At 47.9% G+C, this 21,932-nt stretch overlaps 1 protein-coding gene across 12 annotated transcripts in view; it reads right to left on the bottom strand.

Moving 5' to 3' along the window:
• ARHGEF3 (Rho guanine nucleotide exchange factor 3) overlaps positions 1-21,932 on the bottom strand; it is a 312,981-nt gene that overhangs the window by 282,010 nt on the left and 9,039 nt on the right. For 2 of the 12 annotated variants that reach the window (XM_086367397.1, XM_086367402.1), the window contains one exon: positions 20,509-20,718. The exons of 9 other annotated variants lie outside the window; for them this stretch is intronic. The gene's annotated coding sequence lies outside the window, so the exon portion shown is untranslated. Of the gene's footprint in view, positions 1-4,380; positions 4,448-20,508; positions 20,719-21,932 lie in introns of those variants that run through there. One more of the 12 variants, XM_086367398.1, reaches the window with a different exon arrangement.

Below are 21,932 nucleotides of genomic sequence, written 5' to 3'. Positions count from 1 at the left end.
GGGACTTCCCTGGGGGATCAGTGGCTAAGAATATACGTTCCCAGTGCAGGGGCCCTGGGTTCGATCCCTGGTCAGGGAACTAGATTCCACATGCTACAACTAAATGATCTCATGTGGCACAACTAAAGGTCCCGTGCGCTGCAATGAAGATCAAAGATTTCGTGTGCTGTAACAAGGACCCAGAGCAGCCAAATAAATAAACAAATATTAAAAAAAAAAAAAAAAAAGACTCTTAACTTAATCACACCTACAAAGTCCCTCCACCAGATGACGTAACACAGTCCTATGTATTACCAGGGAATGGTACCTGTAACCAGGGGTGAGGTCATGGATAACTTCTGAGGGGCCATTATTTGCCTCACCTCCAGCCCAAAACCAGAAGCAAATCCAAATGCTCATCAACAGTAGAATGAATGAAATAAAAGGTGGTAATTCCCAGCATATGAGAGTGTACAGTCTACAGCTACCCGCAACAAGGATGACGCTCACGAGACAACACTGAATCGATGACATCAAACACAGGAGCACTTGCTGTATGAGTCTGTCTGCAGAGAGGGCAGAACCAGGTCAAGTTTGTCTACTCTACCATTTCCTTCAACTCAGAGTCTTCCATAGTCCTCTCAAAAAGGTCACTGCTTATTTTCTATAAGTCAATATAGACACAGACGTGCTAAATTCCCCAACTTTGCATCCCACCATTGGAGTCAACAGTTATGAAAATCCAATGAATGCATTTAGAACTAAAGGAGGAGGCGAGGAAGAAGAAGGAGGAGCAAATGCAGCAGCAAGTGTCTCTGCCTCTCTCACATTTCCACTCCACAGGTGTGTGCCACTTCACCTCTGGAAGAAGCAGATCCCAGCTGACTTCCTGACCATACCCAATCCTGCCAGTAGCTGTTCACCAGACAGACCTGGAATGTCCCCCTGACCCCTGCTGCACTGTCCTCCGTCTCCCCTTCATTCCTGTCACCCACCTGACAACCCCTGCCCCCCGAACTCCCCCTAAACCTCTGCAGGACTTGCAGTACAAACCATACCATCTGCTCTTAATTGCTACTGTCACACAGTAATTGCTAACAGTGACAAGCACCTTAATCTAGTCTCCCCAGTCAGACTACAAACTCTCAAGAACGGAAATCAGGTCTCTCCTGTTGAGGAACTGCCTGTTCAATCCTCCTCCTAGTTCTGGCTGCATGTGAGTGCCTAATGCTAGTTCATAATAACTAATGACGCAGCTGCCTTTGCTGAGCACCTAACATGCATCAGGTTCAGCACTCCTCAAGCGGGACCTCATTTCTTCTTCTCCCACCAATGAAGGGGGTGCTACCACGATCCCTCTTTTGAGTTGGAGGCACAGAATGGCCAATTAACTTGCCCAAGGCCCCAGAAGTCATCACTAGAGGATGGGATTTGAGTCCATGTGATCTGACCCCAGGGCCCGTGGTGCCCTTGACCAAGACCCCACTCTGCTTAACATCCCACCCAAGTTGGGTTAGGCATACAGCTGGTGCTTAATAAATATGTGACATTTCTCCCTCCCCCCCCCAAAAAAAAAGATATACTAAGAAGGAGAAAAAAAAAAAAAAAAAACTTTCACAGAACACAAGTAACAAATCAAGACTCATCACAAAATAATTTTTCAGTCTCAGACCTCAGAAGGGAACACACCCCCTGGAGAGATTTGAAGAAGCCCACCCGCTCCTTCCTCTGCATCATGCTTGGCTTTCGGGAGCGTTATAAACATTTATCAGCACATAGTCAGGGTCTGTCCTCCAGGCTTTTATCAAAACAGGGAGAGCTGGATACATTTTTTCTTCTTTTGTCCGCCAACCTCAGGACCAAAGCCAAAGTCAGGGTTGAAGACAGACTGGACGATGGGGGCTGTGACCACAACGCCCTGAGCCACCTGCCCTCAATGACCTCACCTCTCACATGGCCAAAGAATGTGGCCCAGAGGCCTTGACTGCAAACAAGGCCGCCGCCCCCGAGGGCTGCTTTGGCCAGAGATAAACTGAAGTGGAGATAATGACACTGACATCATGCCATGACCCTCAGTGCTGGCCGCTGGCTCGAGCCCGTGCAGTCTGTCCCTTAGAGGCTGGCCCCTCACTCAGATACCAAACGGCGCTCTGTCCAGCGGCGCAGACACGGCGGCACGCCCTCAGCCTCCCACAGACTGGCCCGCAGCATCCAAGTGGATATGGATGGGAGTGCCTACACCTGGGGTGTGCAGACTACCCAGGACACGGCATTTCTAAACCACCGCCTCTGAGCAGGGGCGTGGGACTGGCTGGAGGTTAGGGAGGGCTTCGGTTACATCTGGACCACTAGCAGTTTTACAAGAACAAAAAAAAAGAGTTGACGTATTTGGGGGGTTATTAAAATTGTCTCAAAGTTTAAAAAACAAACCCTGATGGTTACAGCACAGTGTGGTGGAGCAGTACTGGAGAGACGGACAGCTACAAGGGGAGCCGCAGCCATGGCTGCAAGAGGGAACCACGGATGGGATCTGGTCTCAGCCAGCTCTGCGCCTCTGGGCAAAATGAGACAATCTACCCCGAGTGTTTAGCCAAGAAGATGCACTCAGTTAGAGATCAGTGTTATCAAGTTTTATTTACTCCATCCTTCCTGGAAGCCAGACATTGTGAGGTCCTAGAGGGTAGGGAGTCGGAGACCAAGAGTTTAGGAACGAGGTCTCCACTACCACCCTCAGAGGGACACTTTGTAAACAACCACTCTCATCCCCACAGGCTTTCGCAGTCCTCCAGTGATTCCCTGGTGCTCCTGCCATGTTCCCCCCTCACCCAAATCCCGATATGTGCTCATGCCTTCTCGACCACACTGGGTGCAGAGGCAGGCCAACTGTGAGCACGCTGACAAATGCGAGTTCCCTGGATGAAAGAACAAATCCAACCAACTGCACTTGTCCACTCTCACGGAAGACAACACAAACTTGCTGCAGGACCAGGGCACCTTGGAGGCTATTGCCACGCACCTGAAGATATGAAGCGGCCCTCGTGGGAGTTGGCCACCCCCAGCATCACGATAAAATGAGGCTTCAAGAGGCAAGCTCCCTCAGTACCCACCTGAGCCCTCAAGTCACTCTCTCAGGAAGATGTAGGCTGGGGACCCAAGGACGCGGGGTTACATTTCTAGACACAAAGTCAAGATGCCCCAGTGATGGAATGGGTACAACCGACAAACACCATCATCACACATGTTCCAACAAGCATCCTGGACTCGCCCCTGGCCAGGCAGCCTCCAGCTTCGGTGGTTGGCTCCCCACATGGCTTAACTGCATGGAGAGGCTGAGCTGAGCATGCCCTGGTGGCAGCCACAGTTCCAGTTCTCATCGAGTGGCCTCCATCACATGCTCCTTTGGGGAGACAGGGAGAGGAGACTGGTCCTCAGTTTTCAGGTCCTCATCCCAAGTCTCAGTCTTCCCAGTGGGAGGTTGGATCCCAGATCCCAGGAGGAGGGTTTGATGGGGAGAGCACCAGTGCTCAAGTCCTGTCCAGCTCCTAGCTGCCTGTCCTTAGGCCTGAGGGTGTTGCGATTCCAACCAGGGCATCTCCTGTCCTAGAGGATCCATATGCCAGGGTTCCTGGGTAAGTTCTCACACTATAAAATAGTTCCAATGCAACAACAACAAAAAAAGTTTGAAAAACGTGCTTTTCACAAAACCTCTAAGCCTCTCCAACAATGTCTTTGATGGACACTCAGTTTGTTTTTGCTGATACACAGAGAGCATGCTCGTGTATTCACAGAGGACACAACGGTAGGAGGGAGTAAGACACAGGTCAGACAGAGCAGTGTGCCCACTGCAGGACGGACACTGCCCAAGCACGGTTCATCCAAGGGAGGGCATGCAGGCTCCCCAAGGATCTGGGCACCACGTCCGCACTGCCACCATTGTCGTCTCTGCCCTCCTCCTCACCACAGGCAATGGTGACAGCAGCCTTCCTGTATGCCAGGCACCCTGCGGAGGGCTTCAAATGCTTGATCCCATTTAGCCTTCTCAGCAACGCTGTAAGATAAAGACTCTTACCTCCTTCTTACAGAGAGGTTTAAGTGCCTTTCCCACATCCACAGAACTAGTGAGTGGAAGAATCAGGGCCAAGCATAAAAATAAGTGTGCTTATCTCCACCACACCCTACTTAACAGAAGTCCAAAAGGGAGATGATTCTCGTAAAATGGCCCTAGAATAGACCTTGTGCTAATGTTGCCATCTGGGAATAAAACTGGATCCTTTGGTCAGGGCAACATTTTCCTCACCTGATTTTTCACCAAACAGGGCATTTATTAACGTGAACTTCGTAGAACTGACACATGTCACACTCACTAACTCAGCTCAAGGAAGGTAGTCTGGTTTGCCTCACCATCATTCATTTCCTGCAGAGACAAATGCTTACATACAGCATACTTCATGCCCAAAGACTGCTTCAAAACACCTGCAAAAAAGGGGGTGATTTCTCTGAGAAGCTCAACTATAAATAATGTTTCATGACATCTAGGCACTTGAAGACAATATAAAATTCCCTGGAATTAAATATATCAAGGACCCACTCTTTACCTGCATATAGTCACATGACATCCCCAGGAGATACACACTGTTGGCCACATGCTACAGAGAAGGAAACGGGCTTCAGCAGCTCAGCCAAGCTCCAGCAGCTGGAAGTGGACCACGGGGACTGAACAGCTGGATCTGACTCCTGGACCGAGGCCTCCAAACTTCCCAAACCCACAACGGGCACCTGAATAAATACGCAGCCTGATTCCCCCAAGAAAACGCTCTGGCTAAATCTTAGCTCCATCTCTGTGCTCTTACCCCCAGGTATCAGCTGAGAAAGGTCCTATGGAGGAAAGGACCAATCAGGCCTCTGACACGGGAGGACAACTTCTAAAGTTAGTGGGGAAATCCTGAAGAACCCAGAATTCCCCTGGAAGGACCCTGGAGAAAGTGGGTTCTGGAGAGGGGTGCCCCCTCCCTCAAAGAGCTCAGTGCTGAGTAGGTGACTGTGTGTTTAATCGCACTCCAGGTAAAGTCGGTAGCTGGGGCAGAGGGAACACACAGTCATGTAACCCTTGGAAGCCCATGCAGGACAGCCCTACCCACCACCCCTTCCAGAATATACACTCATGTAAGCGGAAGAGCAGGATTCAATGATTGTATCTTTTCTTTAAATTAATTTATGTATTTATTTTTGGCTATGCTGGGTCGTGAGAAACCTATATGCAGATCAGGAAGTAACAGTTAGAACTGGACATGGAACAACAGACTGGTTCCAAACAGGAAAAGGAGTACATCAAGGCTGTATATTGTCACCCTGCTTATTTAACGTATATGCAGAGTACAGCATAAAAAACGCTGGGCTGGAAGAAGCACAAGCTGGAATCAAGACTGACGGGAGAAATATCAATAACCTCAGATATGCAGATGACACCACCCTTATGGCAGAAAGTGAAGAGGAACTAAAAGGCCTCCTGATGAAAGTGAAAGAGGAGAGTGAAAAAGTTGGCTTAAAGCTCAACATTCAGGAAACGAAGATCATGGCATCTGGTCCCATCATTTCTTGGGAAACAGATGGAGAAACAGTGGAAACAGTGTCAGACTTTATTTTTTGGGCTCCAAAATCACTGCAGATGGTGACTGCAGCCATGAAATTAAAAGACGCTTACTCCTTGGAAGGAAAGTTACAACCAATCTAGATAGCATATTGAAAAGCAGAGATATTACTTTGCCAACAAAGGTCTGTCTAGTGAAGGCTATGGTTTTTCCAGTGGTCATGTATGGATGTGAAAGTTGGACTATGAAGAAAGCTGAGCACCGAAGAATTGATGCTTTTGAACTGTGGTGTTGGAGAAGACTCTTGAGAGTCCCTTGGACTGCAAGGAAATCCAACCAGTCCATTCTAAAGGAGATCAGTCCTGGGTGTTCTTTGGAAGGACTGATGCTAAAGCTGAAACTCCAATACTTTGGCCACCTCATTCAAAGAGTTGACTCATTGGAAAAGACCCTGATGCTGGGAGGGACTGGGGGCAGGAGGAGAAGGGGACGACAGAGGATGAGATGGCTGGACGGCATCACCGACTCAATGGACATGAGCTTGAGTAGACTCCAGGAGTTGGTGATGGACAGGGAGGCCTGGCGTGCTGCAATTCATGGGGTTGCAAAGAGTTGGACATGACTGAGCAACTGAACTGAACTGGGTCTTACTTTTGATGCTGGGTCTTCATTGCTGCGTGGGCTTTTCTTTAGCTGCAGTGAGTGGAGGCTACTCTCTAGCTGTAGTGTGCCAGCCTGTCATTCGTAGAGGCTTCTCTTGTTGCAGAGCATGTGCTCTAGGGCATGCGGGCTTTAGTAGTTGCGGTACACAGACTCTAGACCACAAGCTCAATAATTGTGGCACACGGGCTTAGCTGCTCCACAGCCTGTGGGATCTTCCAAGATCGGGAATCAAACCTGTGTCTCCTGGCAGGTGGATTCTTTACCAATGAGCCATCAGGGAATCCCTCAATGGTTGTTTCTTTCTTCTAAGAGCTTCCAGCTCAGTCAACATAAGTCAAATGCAAGACAGGTGGGATTCCATGATACCATATTTCCACAACAGCATGATGTACCATAAGGTGCTGAAAGATCTATATTATAAATGCTGAAAACATTCACACTACAGAGAACCAGTCAAGCCTGTCAGTTCTGAAGTTAAGACTACAGGGACTCTAATTTGACCTCTGCCACTTGGTGGCCTCGAGAGCCCAGAAAGGGCTACTTTGTGCTTTGGTTTCCCCGTTTATGGGCTTCCCAGGAGGCGCTAGTGGTAAAGAATCCGCCTGCCAATGCAGGAAATGTAAGAGACTCAGACTCGGGTTTGATCCCTGGGTCAGGAAGATCCCCTGGAGGAAGGCATGGGAACCCACTCCAGTCTGCTTGCCTGGAGAATCCCCATGGACAGAGGAGCCTGCCAGCTACAGTCCATGGGGTCACAAAGAGTTGGACACGACTGAAGCAGCTGAGCATTTTCAAAGCACTACCCCAACTACAAAATAGGATGGTAATAGTGTCAGCTCCACAGCGCTTTTTTGGGGATTTGATAACACAGAGCCAGCGAAGAGCAGAGCACAGTGCTCCACAAAGGCGGACATCCCCTCCCCTCCACAGGAAACAGACAAGAAAGCAGAGGGTCCCGAGGAGAGGTGAGCAACTTGTCAGCGGTCCCATAGTGAGAGAGTCCAGAATCCACACTGTATTTAGCACTGGGGGTCTCAGGGAGCAAGGTGTAAGAGAGAGGGTCCCTGCTGGAACAGAGTGAGCCTGGGGCAGCTAGGTTAACAGGCCTGAGAGGCAGAACTTGAAGTGTGGGGAACTGGGCTACTGAGCAAACAGGAGCATGATAACGAGGAGGGAGAAACACTTTCAGAGAATATAAAACTACCTGGTGAGGAACCATTCCAGACCCACCCAGAAGGCAAGACCACACAGACACAGAGACCTCAGGAGCCAGTAAACTGGCTACCTCGACCACAGTCACAAAGAAAATGACCTTGCCAGTGATGGTCACCCCAAATGAGGCTTTGAGCATGCCACCCTCACCCGCTCCACCAGCCCCAACCTGCTGACAGCCCACCTGGCCCCTCCACTGATTCCCAGGTTGGAGGCTGAGACCTGCATCTGCTCTGAAAAATCCCCTCCAGGATTCCAAATCCCTGCCCTCCTCTCCGAGAGGCACACGCCCGCAAAGCACACAAGAAATGACAAGGAGGTGTGAGCAAGCTGCACTGGGCCAGCCAAGTCACGTGTCCAGTGCCGGCCTGGCTCTGCCAGCTGCTGAACCCTCACCCACTTCTCAGGCACAGAAGTAACCAGGAGGTGCCTGCAACACCACAATGGGACCTTTACAGCTCAGCAGGCTGCAGAGGTCAAGAGCAAGAACGCACCTTCCACAAACTCACCCAAAGCCTGCAGGTGGCAGGGAGACAGGAGTGAAGGAGGGCCCTTCTGCCCGGTTATAAGCCTTCCTCTGTGTCCAGAAAGGCGCGGACAATGGGAAGGGGCAGATGCTTCCGGACGCAAAGCCTGGCACCCAAGCCCTGTGCTCTGCTGTGGTGAGAGCAGCTGTTCCCCATCACCCCCTCCCAAGGGGCTGGCAGGGAGAATGAGACCACAAACCAAAGGAGACTGGAGGCAGAGGCCCCCAAGTCATTGAGGCATCAGCTGTGACAAAGACACTAGCTCTTGTGCAATCTGGGGTAGCAGCAGAGGGACACTCAAGTTCAAAACACCCAGGTGTTTTCATTCCTGCTGACTGCAGGAGGGGAGCAGCTGCTGCCACTACCCAGAAACCACACCTGGTGACCTGGCAGTGAGAAAGTCAACCTCACCCAACACGGCAGGACATGCCAGGGCCTGTGGCTGAGGCCGAGGGCCTTGTGTTTCCCTACCAGAGTCACAGGGTGTCACAGTCAGAAGGACACGGTGCTCGGGGCCCACAGGTGTCCTCACCCAACACGGCAGGACATGCCAGGGCCTGTGGCTGAGGCCGAGGGCCTTGTGTTTCCCTAACAGACTCACAGGGTGTCACAGCCAGAAGGACACGGTGCTCGGGGCCCTCAGGTGTCCTGAGGCAGAACACAGAATCGTCCACGCACAGGCTCACACTCGGCCCCAACTCGGGTCTCCCGAATCAGAATTGCGACGCTGGGCCTGGGAATGTGCCCTTTGATGACACACCAACAACCCCCAGGGTGACTCTGAGGCAGCCAGCCCCACAGCAGGCTGCTCTGGAAGCTGGATCGGTCCAGCCTGCTGGGTCTGTCTGTGAGCAAATGAGACCAGACAGTGGTCGATGGTTCATTCATTCCAAGAGCATCCACCCAGGGCTGCCCAGGGGACTGGCTCTGAGGAGACACCGTTCCTGCCCTACGGGGAAGAGCTGGGTCCACCTGGGGAACTTCTCTGAAACGCAGGTGTCCAAGCTCCATCCACCGCCTGTGATTCAGGTTCGAGGGACTCAATCCAGCAAGAAAATGAAAGCAGGGCCAGACAAGAACATGAATCTGGAAACTGATGGAAGCCAAGTCTGGGGAGACTGAGGGTACAGCATGAAGGACGGCTTTGCACAGCACCGGCTATGGGCCATCCCTCTGACTACTGCTGACACCACTCACATTCAGCACAGCCCTGTAGCGGAGCTGGAGGCCCCACCTCACAGATGAGAACAGTGAGGCATATGGTACAGTGAAATGCCCTGGCCCAAAGTCCTGTTGCCAACCAGAGCCGAGGCTGGGATTCGAACCCTGGCAGCACGTGCCCTCTTCACTGGCATCCCCTCCTCAAGCCCCACCTCTATGACCTTGGCCTTTCTCTCTCCTGTCTTACTCTTCATCAACAGTCAGTGACAAGGCCTGACCCCCTTCTCTCCAAATCAACTGCTAACACCACTTTAACCTTCCATTATAGCCTGTGGGCTTCCCCAGTGGCGCTGGTGGTAAACAATCTTCCAATCGATGCAGGAGATGCAAGAGACACGGGTTCCATCCCTGGGTCGAGAAGATCCCCTGGAGAAGGAAATGGCAACCCACTCCAGTATTCTTGCCTGGAAAATCCATGGACAGAGAAGCGCAGCGGGCTACAGTCCATGGGGTCTCAAAGAGTTGGCCATGACTTAGCAACTGAGCACATGCATAAAGTATGAGTCCCGTCAGCCAGGTCACTCCCTGGCTTAATCCTTTGCAAGGGCTTTCCACCGGCCAGAAGACACAAATCTTCCTCCCAAGTTTGCCTCCGGGACTTCCCACAGAGCTTCCCCTCCACTCCTCCAGGCTAACTTCTCTCAGCTCAGACCCTCAGCTCTCCCCAGAAGACAAGGCCACAGAGTTCTGTCCAGTCCAGGGTTAAGTCCGGGGTGTGTGGGGTGGGGTGGACTATGGTGGTTGACTGACCAAGGGACTCTGCAGCTGGTCAGAGGCTCAAGGACGGTGAGGTGGCAGCAGAAGGGCCAGAAAGTCAGTCTGGGCAGACAGGCCAGGGCTAGACTGGGAAGGGAGGCCTACGAACGTGACAGGGAGGAGCTAGGATGTAAGCCTGGGACCACGCGTGGCTGAGGAGGCTCACGGAAGCAGGGGAGCAGTGGGGCCAAATTCACACTCACGTGCTACTGGTGGACTGAATCGCCATTTTCTCTGATCTCCTTGAAAGGCAATCTGCCAAGAGCTAACAAAAATTTAAAATCTGCCTGCTCGCTGACCCAGCAATTCCAAGTCTATCAAGGATACTCATTGCAGGATCCCTTCATATTAGCGAAAAAGAGAAACTGGCCTCACTGGCCACCGAGAGGATAAACCACAGCCACAACTCCTCCAAACCCTTGGAGCTGAATGCATTTCAGAACTCATAACATTTGCATTTTACAAAGGTAACAGGAAGTATGTATAGTATGTTCCATACAGCTGCAGCAGGGTCAAGTGGAGCATCCACGGTCAAGTTCGTAAATATTTCTGCAGCTGAACATGTGACTTTCTGCCACACACTCTGAAGAGGCTCCTATTATCTCAGATCTGGGCATCCAATGAGTTTGCATCAAACTTTTTAAAAAATCATGTAGTTGTGTCTTGATTCTGTAACTGTGGATAAGGGATGGAGGACCTGTGGTCAGGTGAAGGAAAAATAAAAAATAGAAAGTGATCAAACATACCCTGAGCCCTGACAAGTCAAGTACGCTCCAGTGCTGACACGCTGGGCCCATGATGGCCCTGGGCCCTTTACTCCTCCAGCCCGCCTAAGTGCTCTTCACTGTTGCCGCCGCCGCCACTAACATCAGGAGCGCGGACTGTGTACCAGGTCTTAGCGCTTTACACTAATTACCCCACTAAATCCACACAACAACCCAGAGGTGGCACTGTTACTCATGTTATCCAGATTCATCGCAAATGCATCCTCCATCATCCAACAGAGAGACTGACGCGCAAAGGGACAGAGCGACTCGCTCAAGGCCACCCGCCAAGGCGCCGCAGTGGTGCACAAGCTGCCAGCCGTCTCTGGTACAGTCAGGCCTGGGAACCTGGGAACTCCGGCTCCAGAGCCTCGGATACTCTTAACACCTGCACCTTCCTCACCTCCTCTTGGTGAAGTAGCTTAAAACTTTGACAGAACATGGCAGACCACAAAGATATAAACAGATACAAGTCAAACCATGCTAGCATTCAGATCCATAACCAGAGTGCTTATTCTCTCTCAAGAAGCCAGGCCTGTCAGAAAGACACCAGCAAGGGCAGCCAAGCATGGAGCCAGGGATCCTCTAGAGCACCAACCGCAGCCCAGGGAACCTCAGGCCATTCAGCTTGGAGATCTGCCCCAGCAGACCCACAAAGCTGCCCTGGGCAATCTACACAACACACTTTAATTTGTTACAAAGGATCAGCCCAAGGTGTGGGTGCCAAGCGTCAGGCCCAGGCAGACAGAAGCAGGTTCCACCTCCTCACTGGATCCCCTCCAACCTACCCAGTAACACCAACCACCACCATCACCATTTAACCATCAGCTTCAGGTAAAGCTAGCCAACGGGCAGGTTCTCTCCCTTCCAGGATGGGATGTTCAGGGACTCCGAGGACACAGCAGATAGATACCTCTCTCCTTTCAACAGCACCACAGTTAGGAACAGCCAACCGCCCTCCTTCCCAAGCGCCAACCCTTTCTGCAAAGGGAGCCTCATGCTAGGGACTGGTGGATGGTGGCTATTGCTCACATGCTATGAGGGTGAGGTGGGTGAGGACGAGGAGGAACACACCAGGGCACCATGGCAGGGGAAAATCCAGCCTCTCACGGGCTCCAACCTCGCCTCCCCTCCAGCCTGCCCTGGCCTCGGACACTGTTTCAGCTCCCCAACCTTCCTTCACCAACTCTAGAGAAAGACTGCCATATATTTTGCATACATAACAAAATGTATGCATACATAACACAATAGTTTGCAACATAAACTACACAAATCTAATGTGTACAAGTTATTAATGTTTTTAGATATTTATACTCCAATATAACCACCAACTTTCACGCATTGGAGAAGGAAATGGCAACCCACTCCAGTGTTCTTGCCTGGAGAATCCCAAGGACAGGTGAGCCTGGTGGGCTTCCGTCTATGGGGTCACACAGAGTCGGACACGACTGAAGTGACTTAGCAGCAGCAGCAGCATAACCACCAACTAAATCAAATTATAAAACATTTATAGCCCTCATTTCTTCATGCCCCCCACCCCCACCCAATAGGCTCCCCCGTCCCTGGGATTCTCCAGGCAAGAACACTGGACTGGGTTGCCATTTCCTTCTCCAATGCGTGAAGTGAAGTCACTCAGTCATGTCCGACTCTTACCGACCCCATGGACTGCAGCCCACCAGGCTCTTCCATCCATGGGTTGGATGGAAGTACTTCCATCCAAGTACTTCCAGGCAAGAGTACTGGAGTGGGTTGCCATTGCCTTCTCCACGAGACAGATGGGGCTTCCCAAATACCCCTTTCCTTGAACTGGAGCCGGCAGAAGAATCTCTTTTCACCTCACCTCCTGCAGCCCAAGAGAATTCAGATGTACATGACCCTACTGTTTGAATTTCTGGACACAGACCATACACAAAGTACTCTCATCTCATATTAAGCTTCCGTAACTTCCCTTAAGCCCATTTTGACAACTCTCCATGGGTCAAAATCCTTTTAAAATGCAAACTAATCAAGTAGGAATATGCACAGGGATGATGTAAGATAGCATCCGGCTGTCAGATGTGCTGAGCACCCACTGTCTGCATGTATCAGCTGGGGGTGAGTGACGCTATGGGACACACCCCTGTGTCACCATGCTCAAAGCCTGGGGAAGAGACTAAGAAAAAATGGGGGAAGAGAAAGTAAACAGAGGGAAGTGCTAAGAGAAGGACTCCCTTGCAACATTTGAGCCAAGACCTATATATGGAAAGGAGCTGGCCCTGAGAAGAGCAGGGGTTAGAGCATTCTAGACAGGAGGAATGGCATACACAGACTGAGAAACAGCAGGGATGGGGATTAGAAGGCATGACAGGGAGGGGCAGAGTACGCAGTGAAAGGTGAGAAAAAGTTCAGATTTTTTTTTTTCTAATCAGAATCAGAATTCACTGGAGGATTATGCTCTGTTATCCTCTTGAACACAGAAGTTCTCTAGAAGAGCATTCAGTTAGCTGGTCTACTCTGGATTCCTTCTATCACACCATGCTTCAGACAGACAACGAACCACAGCCTCTCAGCCTTTACTGAGCTTGCACACAAATGCATGCTTGCGTGTATGTCCATGAGCATACACACATACATACACATACACCTGCTCCCTTCATGCTACCTCAAGCTGAGGACTTCGTACCTCCACCAGTACTGGGTGAAATGGAGTTGACACTGCAGACTTTTGCATCTCAACTGGTGATTTCTCAACACTTATCACAGCTGTAATTTTACTTACATTCATGCGACTATTTGATTAGCACTTGCTTCCTGAATGAGTGTCTTCTGATTCTAAAACGGCAGAATCTGAGCCTGTCTTGACCATCAAGGCATCCCCAGCACCTAGTATACGGCCTGGCCCAAGGCTAAAATGCTCAATATCACAACACACAGTTTTGAATGCAAAAGTTCAAACACATACAAAAGCAGAAAAAATATAACCACCATACAACCCCCATAGTCAAGTCATTCCTAACCTTTTCTCTTCTATACCCCTCCCAATGAACGAAACTCCAGCCGTCATATCACTCAGTATGTACTTGTTGAATGAATGTATAAATGAATGTCTTTTTGTAATGGACAAAAAACCGGGTACTTAATTTTACTCTTACTGATTTTTCTGTTGATACTAGACAGACAGGAAAAAAGTCGAGGATGGGCCACCTGGATGAGTCAGTTTACCAACTGGTTAACTCCAATAAAACTTCAGGAGATGAGATTTAAACTATGGGCTAAGATGAATCTCCCTTCCCCCCTGTTCACTGGATTTAACCTTTTTGGTCCTGTTCTCATCATTGCCACATTCATTAAGAAGTGGCAGTAAGCAGGGAAAAATTACATATTTCCCACAATCTCTTTCAAATAAAATACTGAAGGAACAAGTTTCTTTTCATTAAACAAGACATGTAGCCTTTTACACACAGAAAAACAATGCCTTAGAAACAAGTATTATATTATAGCTTGCTCCCTCCGGGGCAAACTATACTACACTTATTTATTGGAATATTTAAAGTAATTTGTTCCAAAGGAGCCTGGTCCTTCTGAAATACCATCACCATTTTACAAACATTGGACAGAACTGTCATGACTGTGATACTCTCAGTGCCCTGCAGAGTGAGGGGCACTGAGTACTCACTGGGTTTGTTTAATGTCATCTACTCTTCAGAATCCCAAAGGAACCAATAAAAATGAACTGAAATGCTAAAATGCAACCAGACCGAATGATCTTTTTGTTGTTGAATATACTTGTTATCTGTATTTTCCAACTTTTTTTCATCAGCACAAAGAAAAAAGTATTAAAGTTGTCTTTAAAACTAAGACCCAGAGATAAAGTCACGTATTGGAGTCTAATCTTGCGCGAATGTGTGTGTGTCTGTGTGTGTTTATGTGCCGTCATGGTTACAAGTCCAGCCTCCTGAATCTCTGCCACGTGCAGCCTGTGTGGCCTCAGGCAAGTTGCTTCATCCCTATAAGCCCATTTTCTCTTCTGTAAAGTGGGACTGATAAGACTAGCTGACAAGGTGAGATGAAGCTTGAAGATTAAATGCACAGAGCCCTGAGCTTGAGCATATTGCTCAAGCAATGTTGCTGCTATTATTATTGTGTTTGTATTTCCAAAAACGAGCAGGGAAAGAACTCTGGACAACGTTAAGGCTCTGCTGGGGAGCCTTCTCAACGCCTGCACAGAAGTGGGTACCCCTGCTACCACCCCCACAGGGGAAGCCAATCAGGGAGTCGGAGGGGGCCTCCACGCACCTGGTGGGAAGCTCACAGAGGCCATGGCCTCTGAGTCACAGCCCAGCCCCTCCCTGCCACATCCCTTTGTTCTCTGGAGGGTGAGCTGTGACTCACATGGTCTCTAGCTCTGGGTTGGGCCCATCTGACCCAGGACAGAACTGACATAGTCACTAGGAACACTCATCTGGACCCTGTCCTTGTCCCTCCTCTCCCACCCTCTGGCCTGGTGGCCTGCTCGTCCCACGCCAGGTCCCAGCCTGCAGTGTCAAACACTGGAAGGACGCTGTGGGCTCCTGGGTAGTTCACCCCATTGCCGCCACCACCACCCATCCTGTTTCAGTCTGTGCCGTTTTTTCCACCGTGGTTTGCTTCATTTTGAGTTAACTTGAGAATGTAAAGAAAAAGTCCAGGAGACCCACCATAGTTCACACCCATTCACACCCTCTAACTACTCTTACATTTTGAGGGGGGGGTGGAAAAATTTACAACATGAAATTTACCATTTTAACCATTTTTAAGTGTACAATTCAGGAGCACTAAGTACACTAGCAATGTTGTACAACTATCACCATTATCCATCTCAAAACTTTTTCATCATTCCAAACAGAAGCTCCATACTCATTAAACACGAGTTGCTTAATACATAGCGGGGGCCTCCCTCCCCCTGGGCCCCAGTAACCTTCATTCTACTTTCTATCTACATGAACTTGCCTATTCATACGTCATAGAAGTGGAATCATACAATGTCTGTCCCTTTGTGCCTGGCTTACTTCACTTAGCATTGTGTTTTCAAGGTACATCCAAGCTGTGGCTTGTTTCCTCCCTTTCTGTGGCTGAGTAACGTGCCATTGTATGCATGCGCCATATTCTGTCCATTCATGTGCCAACGGACACCCGAGTTGCTTGTACTTTTCAGCTACTGTGAATAACACTGGTATGAATCTGTGTGTGCAAGCATCTCTGGATACACGTATGGGTACACCCACTTCTTATGGGTGTACACACAGGAATGGAATTGCTGTTAGTACATCACATGGGAGTTCTGTTTAACTCCTCTTGCCCTTTTAAGATGGGCTTCCCAAGGTTCAGTGGTGAAGAATCCGCCTGCCAATGCAGGTGATACAAGCGATGTGGGTTTGATCCCTGGGTCGGGAAGATCCCCTAGAGGAGGAAATGGCAACTCACTCCTGCATTCTTGCCTGGAAAATTCCATGGACAGAGGAGCCTGGCGGACCACAGTCCATGGGGCTGAAAAAAGAGTTGGACATGACTGAGCACACACACCCTTTTAAGAGTTGGGCATCATAACCCAGCAGCTGCCACAGCTAATGCTCAGTGAGCGTTCCTTCACTCTGCTACACACCATTCTGAAGATTTTGTGTGTGTGTGTTAACTCATTTAGTCCTCAAAACAATTCCCTGAGGTAGGGTGTGATTATTTTCACCCCCATTTTACAGACAAATAAACTGAGGTTACCCCTACGGGATAGCAGTGCCAGCATCTGAATACAGATCGATGATGCTTTCACACTCTCTCTCCAGTATGACCAAAAAATAATAATAATAATTGAGCTCTTCTGCTAAAATGCATTTTCTGTCCCGAAAGATGCCTTAGGTACCCTGTAACCTCTTTTCTTGCTCTGGACTAAAGAACTAAAAAAGGGAATGGGGGCAGGGGGTAGGAGTGAGTGGGGATGCTCATTGAGTTGGATTATTCTAGACTCTCTCTTTGCAGTGAGAAATCCAACTCCATCTACATCAGTGAAAAGGGGAATTTGTTGGAAGCATAACGAAACAGCTCAGCCCAGGCACTGGATCACAAGTGATGGGCTCATCTCCCTCCTTATACTGTCACCACTCCATTCTCTCTGAGGAAGGGGCCCCCCCTTACAGCTCTGGTGCCTCTGAGCATTTATTCTGCCACTTTTGAGTCAGGGTGACCCAAGGGAAGCCCATGGCCTATCCTGGCTGGGCCTATATGCATCCCTGGACCAATCACCACAGCCAAGTGGCTGGGCAACCATGACAGGCCCAGCCTGGGCTGCAGTCCCCTCCTGGGATCAAAAGAATGAGGAGTCTTTTCAGAAGAGAGGGAGGGAGGCAGGGCAAATGCCCGACACACACTGCGGTGTAATCTCCAATAGCAACAAATTGGAGGCTGCCCAATAGTGCTAAACAAAACAACAAGGTTAAATAAAATTGCTACATCCATTCAGTGAAAACAATATGCAGCTGTTCAGCAAGTAATCATGAAGATTATGTAGCAACTTAAGAAAAAAAGAAGTCTTATGGAGTAATGTCTGGTGGGAAAAAACAGGACACACAAATACAGACCCACTTATATGTAACAATTCACATGTAAGAAAATATGGCAAGAATTGTATCATAATGAAAGAATCATCAGATCAGATCAGTCGCTCAGTCGTGTCCAACTCTTTGCGACCCCATGAATCGCAGCATGCCGCTTTTAATCTCTATTTTCCAAAATTTTATTTACTGGTTCAACAAATATTTACTGAGCATCTACTCAGTGCCAGGCGAAGTGTGGGGGATATGGTAGGGAGCAAAATAGAAGAAAAACCCCAGCCCTCATGGAATTTCCATTCTAGTAGGGGAGGCAGAAAACGGTAAGATGAATGAGCAAAATACACGCTACACTGGACGGTGACAGAAGTTAAGAGACAAAATAAATCTAGAAAGGTAGAGAGGAGTGTGGGGGTAGTGCTGACAGTTTAGATATGATGGCCAGAGAAGGTGATATCTCAGTAAAGGTGAAGGAAGTGAGAAACCCCGTTATGTTGAAGAGGGGCTTGGACAAGGGTGGTAGCAGCCCGGGTGACGAGCAGAGACAGAACTGCCCTCAACTGAGGTGTGGGAAGAAGACCAGTGTCCTGGAAGCGAGGTAAAGAAAGAGCTTCGGGGAAGAGAAAATGACCAACTGTCAAACACTGCTGATAGCCAAGCAGGATGGGGCTAGAGAATGGGCCACTGGGATGAAGAGCAGGGCAGTCACTGCAGACCTGGGCAAGAGATATTCATGAGGAATAATGGGCTCAAAAGACTATTGTGGGACTTCCTTGGTGGTCCTGTGGTTAAGACGTCTCGCTGCCAATGCAGGGGGCCCAGGTTCGATCCCTGGTTGGGGGAGCTAATAACATCTCACATATTGTGCAGCAAAACCAAAATATTGAAAAAAAGAAGAAGAAAGAGATAGAGAATTGGGATGGCAACATTATCCAACTGCCAAAGTGGAAGCAAACCAAAGGCCTCCACAACAGATGAATGGATAATCAAAATGTGATCTTTTACATACAATGGAATACTATTCAGCCTCAGGGAAAAAACAAAGCACATTCTGACAAATGCTACCACTTGGATGTAAACTGAAGACATTAAACGAAAGAAGCCAGTCACCAAGAAAGACAAATACTGCCTCACAAATAAATACACGTATTGATTCTACTTGTAGGGGGCATCTAGAGTAGTGAATTCATAGAGACGGAAAACAGGGTGGTGGCTACTAGGGTCTGGGGAGAGGGAGAAATGGACCACGGTCATTTAATGAATATCGGGTTTTAGTTCTGCAAGATGAAAAAGTCCAGGAAACGGCTGCACAACTGTGTGAACATACTTAACACTAAATTGAACACTTAGAGATGTCTAGGATGGTAAATTTCATGTTATGTATAGTTTATCACTTTTTTTATTAAAAAATAGTGAGAAAGCGCAGGGGGCAAATAATTGGGAGTCAGCAAGTGCAGACAATTCTTTCAAGAAATTTTGCTCTCAAATGAAAAGAAATGGCAGTCTGGCTGAAGGAAAGAAGTGCGTGGGTTGTTTTCTTTTTTTCTTTAAATTGGAAAAAATAACAGCATGCGTGTTTATGTACTGATGGGACAGACCTCATCATGGGACAGTGTTATTGAATATTTATTTCAAAATAAATGTACTCTGCGATGATGAAAATATTCTGGAATCAGACAGTTGTAACAGCTGCACAACCTTGTGAATATACCCAAAACTACTACTAAATTGTGTATTTTAATGTGGTTGATTTTATGGTATGTGACATATCTCAATTTAAAAAAAAAGATACAATTAAAACTATAATAATGTTGTCTGGGACACCACATTTACACATGCAGCCTGAGTTCCCCCACAGACAGCCCCAGGCACCAACAGTTCCTGTGGCCAGTGACCCAAAGGCCACCACAGCTGTGTGGCAGCTGGTGGCTCAGAAGACAGGAGCAGTCTCCCAAGTTTAGGCTAAAACACAAATGCCTCATTAGCACATAAAGCAATTGAGATCAAACTACTGAACAAGCACCCAGTAGCTGCAGATAAATGGCCCTGCTCAGTTAGGGCCATGAATTTTCAGGCCTGTGATCTAAAGGTGAAATGTAAGAAAAATCCATTCAACTCAAAGGCAGAAAATCTGAGCCACTCCGGCCCCCACCCCATCTGCCAATCCATACTGTCTGTCGCTCTGTAACTGCAGAGGGATGATCTTATTTTGCAATTAGTCATGGCAGATGGAGTTCTTTCTGAAAGTCCTCCCAGCTGTAACAGTACCACGCTTCTGCTTCCATCGCCTTATTCCTTTCTGCTGAACAACTTCAAACAGTATCTTAACCTCTGTGATACTTCATTTTAAATATCAATTTGGCTAGACCCTAAGGCTCAGATATTTCATCAAACATTATTCAAGATGTTTCTGTGAAGGTACAGGAACTTTTTTTAGACAAAATTAACATTTAAACCAATAGAGTTAAACAAGCCAGATTCCACCATAAAGTAAGTGCTCAATAAAATTTGGTAGCATTGTCATTATTATCTCACTCTAAGAGGTAATAGTAAAAGAAAGCTGCTAACATTGGTGTCAACTTTACGCCTGTTTTCCTGCAATGCTGCTTAAGAGTCACTTCAGCTCCCTAAGATAACTTGCCAACTCTCTCTCCTCAAAGGACTCAGGCGGTCATTTAAATATTTTCTGACTCACAATGCTGGCCAAGGATTAGTGAGGCCCTGCCCAGCCCAGAACATATGAAATGTGATTTGCTAAGAAAACCACTTGAGTCTGCAAGGCTGCATAGGGCTTTTGTAAAATTAAAGCCATGCTGGAGAGACACAGTTCTCTCCCCCACTGCCCCCCCGCCCCACCGGAGATGTGTCATAAAAAGAGGTTACTCAAGGTCAGTTAAGCTGCACCTTCTGAGGCTGGAACCTCAGCTCTGTAATGCGCTTCCTTGTTTGGGGGCTGGGTTATGTCACTGTGTTTTCCCCTAACTTTCCAGCCGCACATGCAGGCACACACACCCCTCACTTAAGAATGGAAATGAAATCCCTAGGAACTGTTCTTACAGTTTAGGTAAAGGGAATCTGCTAAACCAAAGAAGCTTAGATTTTGAAGATCTCAAAATAATTTCTATTGCCTCTAAGTTTTTCCCCTCCAAAAATGAAAAACTCAGCCCCAACTTTTTTGTAACAACAGTGATAAACAACTCCAATCCCCCACCACAGACAAACACAAATACACACATACATGCATTAGCACTGTTTTGTTTAAAATGGAGCTCTTTGTCCCAGCTTAGAGTACGCTGAGGTGTGAGTGGATTTGCAGTTTCCAATGGAGTCCCCAGGTTGTTCCTTAAATTCAGAAAACCAGGTTCCTACAGATGCACGTGTAGGTGCTGTGCTTCTTGTTTCTTCTTCTGTGAGAATACAACCTTGGACTTGTGCCAAGGCATTACATCTGGAACACATAAGTGCGTTAGGGGTGTAAACTAATCTTTTAATATGTGATAGTATTCCGTTCTTATTTTTATTCCATTCTTCAAACTATGATGCGGGGTGGGGGATTGCTTTGGCAGCAAAAACCCTCCCATTAAATGCAATCTATTTGCCTAGTAGATAAAACAAGTTAAAATGCAGCCTTACTCCAATGCTTTCCACCATTCCCTGGTACCTCCAGGGTGTGGGGTCCTTAGTTCTCACCACACTTCTCAAGGCATGGAGGCGGGGGAATTGGGGAGGATCTTTAGGGATCTTCATCACACCCTCAGAGTAAAGGCAGCAGATCAGTCATATGCTTGGTCAGTGCCAGATGCACTTCCATTCCACAAAATCGGGTGTTAAAAGTTTTATCCAAGGTCTTCAGCCTTAAACACTACACTATATGGTGTCACTTTCTTCAACAATTAAAAAAGATGCTGATGTTCCTGGATTTTTGTCTGTGCAGCCTGAAGGGTGGGCCTCTGAGTGTGTCCCCATAAGACAACGACCTGTGGAGGTGAGTGACGCACCCAGGAAAAGTATTTCAGGACTGGACTTAGTATTGATGAGACTGTCAAACTTTCCACTGACTACGGACTCAGTACAACCCTTGTCAAATACTTAGCTGACTTTTTTGCAGAAATTGACGAGCTGATCTTAAAATTCATATGGGGACCCAAAAGAGCCAAAACAATCACAGAAAAGAACAAACTTGAAAGAATTCATAATTGTTGATTTCAAAACTTACAAGGGTATGCGATTCATGGGGTCGCAAAGAGTCAGACACGACTGAGCGACTGACCTGAACTGAACAAGGGTATAATAATCAAGACAGTACTGACAATGGTAGTATCATAAGGACAGACATATAGATCAATAGAATAGAACTGAGAATGCAAAAATAAACACATTTGTGACTGATTTCTGACAAGGATGTCAAAACAATAAAATAGAAGAATAGTCTCTTCAACAGACTGTGCAGAGCAACAGGGTATCCACATGCAAAAGAATGAAGCTGTACTGGTGCACCTCACACCACACACAAAAATTAACCCAAAATGGATCAAAGACCTAAATATAAGAGCTACAACCGTAGAATCCTTAGAAGAAAATTTAGCCATAAGTCTTTATGATCTTAGATTAGGTAAAGGTTTCTTAGTTAAGACACCAAAAGCAGAAGCAACACAAGAAAAA

Source organism: Bos grunniens, chromosome 22, assembly GCF_055505025.1.
Source record: "Bos grunniens cultivar Pamir isolate PY7600 chromosome 22, Bosgru_T2T1.0, whole genome shotgun sequence".
Taxonomy (NCBI): Eukaryota; Metazoa; Chordata; class Mammalia; order Artiodactyla; family Bovidae; genus Bos; species Bos grunniens.
Note: the sequence above shows the minus strand (reverse complement) of the source record. Positions and strands in the feature narration are given on the sequence as shown.